Raw genomic sequence first — 3,277 nt, forward strand, 5'->3', positions numbered from 1 at the left:
ACAATGCTCACATGTCATACAGGACTATCAGCATGAATATTTTTCTTTCTCTGACTATTGCTCAGTTAGAACTCCACATGAGGTCATGGTGTGTGCTTAAGAGAAATTTCAATGCAACAAGAATAATTATATTGGAAGTCTAAGCCACTTGATCAGCAAGTTACTAACAAATTTCACTTGTTAGTCCTAGTAGCTGCTTTATAGACTTTTAAAAAATATTTTTAATAGATGTGATCATATTGTCAGTGAATAAGGATGTTAATTTTCCTTTCCAGTCTATGCATTTTATTTCTTTTTTCTTCTCTTATTGCACTACCATCTCCAGTACAATACTGAATGGATATTGTAAGAGCAAGTATCCTCACATTGTTCTTGATAATAGGAGAAAATCAGTCAGTCCTTTACCAATAAGTATATTATCTGAGGAGTTTTTTTTCATAAATACCCTTTACAAGCTTGAGAGTTTATCATGGTTACATTTTTAATTGCTTTTTTTGCATCTGTTGAGATACTCATTTTTTATTTTTGACTCTTAATATGGTGACTGATATTTTTTGGTTTCTTGACTATTAAATCAACCTTGAATTTATTTGATAAAAGTCACATAGACATCCTGAATATTCATTTTACTTATTGTTAGATTCATTTGTTAAATGTTCATGAGTGTCATTTTTCTCTTGATATTTTGTATATCTCATATATCTGGCTGAATGCCAGTCCACTGTATATAGAATACTACCAGAGATTGAAGTTAATACTATTTAAGCCTGAAAGTGGCCATGCTTTTTCTTTTGTCAGACAATTTATATTTGGAACTTAATATTTGGAAGTTATGTTTGGGTATTGTTATTACTATCATTACTCTCAATGCATTCTAAACTTCAAATTCCTTCCGTGATAGGAAAGACTTTTTTAATCTTCCAGCAGTCCAGACACTACAGAGTGGGTCTCTCTTCCTGTCACTTCCCTACTTGTAAACTGGTATTGCTTATTTACTAGCACTAGGTTCATGGTAGGAACAGGGAACATTACTTAGTTTTCTTGATTCTGGCTCAGGCTTAGACCAGGCTGTGATTCAGAGTTAAGTGTGTCAGCTTTCCTGCCCTTTAATCCCTATGACAGCCAAACTCTCCTTTCTCTCGCCTAGAACCAGAAAACCTTTGACTTTTTACCATTGTAAGATCTTGGGCTCAGAAGACATTCATGCTCCTCTTTCATTGGAAGATGTATTTTTCTTTTACTCAAGTTCCCCCAGAATCAGTGGATCTCTGTCTGGTTCCTGGGGTAGTGAGAAGTGGAGGGTTTTCTATCCCTTCCTAGAAGCACATAAGTTTTGCTTCTATTCTACCTTCAGTGGCCTTGAGGGTAAGAGGATGTGTCATTCCCCACTAACCCCTTCCTTAAGGTGGTTTCTTGTAAGTGAAGAGTCGGAAAAAGAGACCTGATTTTTTTCCCTATCTCCCAACACTAGCTGATCACTTTCAGCCCTCGTGCACCTCCAAGGTGGGGGTCTCTCTCTGGTAACCAGGGCAGTGGTTTTCTTTGTTTTGTTCATTACTGTGTTCTTAGCACCTAATATTGTCTGGCTGGTACACAGTAATACTTGATTTTGATAATTAGACGAATGTATATTAAATAAGAAAGGTGGGTATAAATAAAATTATGTAAATTCAGAAAAAGTACCTTAAGTTTGAAAGTGTTTAGAAAATAGAGCAATTTTCTTTTTTTCCTGTGGGAACCACTAGGCTGAGAGGAGTGTGGCCTTTCCTCTCCACACCATGACATGTGCTCATCCACCGACGGCAGCATACTCCAAAAAGAGGGAATCATCTGGCAAAAATGTCACTTTGCCTGCTGTGTTCAAGGCTCCCATTCAACCAGATATTGTGAACTTCGTTCACACTGACTTGCGCAAAAACAATAGACAGGCCTAGGCTGTCAGTGAATTGGCAGGACATCAAACCAGTGCTGAGCCTTGGGGCACTGGCAGAGCTGTGGCTCGAATTCCCAGAGTTCGAGGTGGTGGAACTCGGAAATGTGTGTCATGGGGGCCCCATGTTTGCACCAACCCAAACCCGGCGCTGTTCTCACACGGAGTGAACACAACACCGAAGTGATACACCACCTGCTCTGCCCTAGCTGTCTTGGCTGTACCCGCACAGGTCATGTCCAAAGGTCATTGTACTGAGGAAGTTCTTAAACTTCCTTCGGTGGTTGAAGATAAAGTTGAAAGCTACAAGAAAACCAAGGAGGCTGTTTTGCTTCTTAAGAAGCATAAGGCCTGGAATGATTTCAAAAAGGCCTGTGCTTCTCAGCGAATGAGAGCTGGCAAGGCCGAAATGAGAAGCTGTCATCATACCCAGCACAGGCAACCCTGCATCATCTATAATGAGGACAACGGTATCATCAAAGCCTTCAGAAACATTCCTGGAATTAGTCTGCTTTCTGTAAGCAAACTGAACATTTTGAAACTTGCTCCTCGTGGACATGTGGGCCATTTCTGCATTTGGATTGAAAATGCTTTCTACAAGTTAGATGATCTGTATGGCACTTGGCATAAAGCAGCCTCCCTCGAGAGTAACTACAACCTTCCCATGCACAAGATGCTCAAACACAGACCTTAGCAGAATCTTGAAAAGCCCAGATATCCAAAGAGCCCTCTGAGCACCACACAAGAAGATTCATCGCAGAGTCCTCAAGGAGAATACACTGGAAAACCTGAAAATCATAGTGAAATTAAACCCATGTTCAAAGACCATGCACCGGAACACCATTTTTTGCCAGGCCAAGAATCACAAGCTCCGGGTGGATAGAGCAGCAGCGGCACTAGAAGCCCAACCAGATGAGAAGGGGGCTGCAGGCAAGAGGCCTGTCGTAAGGAAGAAAGGAGGGGAGGTTGCTGGCGTTAAGAAGCAGAAGAAGCCTTTGGTGGGAAAAAAGGCTGCAGCTACCAAAAACCGAGCAGCTGGAAAGAAGCCTGCAGGAAAGAAACTCACCGTGGAAGAAAAGAAGGCTGCGGCAGAAACTTAAATTTGTTTCCTTCATAAAGGTCAAATCACTGGGGACAGCTAGTTTTGAGTAAAAACATGTCAAAGGTAAAAAAAAAAAAAAAAAAAGGCAATTTTTCCTTTTCTAAAAAATGATTTCATGACCTTCCCTCATGATAAAAATGTTCTCAGTAACCTATTCAAAATACATTATATCTTTAGGGAAAAACTGAAGTTAAAAGCAGTTATTGATGGCCCAGCCAGGCCCTGCACCATTGTTGTTACTTTAA

The 3,277-nt window shown here is 40.3% G+C and overlaps 1 pseudogene; it reads left to right on the plus strand.

The window, feature by feature from the left end:
- Positions 1–1,778: 1,778 nt before the first annotated feature.
- LOC129073781 (60S ribosomal protein L4-like) lies at positions 1,779–3,030 on the plus strand (annotated as a pseudogene).
- The last annotated feature ends 247 nt before the right edge of the window (positions 3,031–3,277 follow it).

Source organism: Pteronotus mesoamericanus, unplaced genomic scaffold (assembly GCF_021234165.1).
Source record: "Pteronotus mesoamericanus isolate MK-2021 breed Mesoamerican mustached bat unplaced genomic scaffold, CSHL_Meso_final contig_43, whole genome shotgun sequence".
Classification (NCBI taxonomy): Eukaryota; Metazoa; Chordata; class Mammalia; order Chiroptera; family Mormoopidae; genus Pteronotus; species Pteronotus mesoamericanus.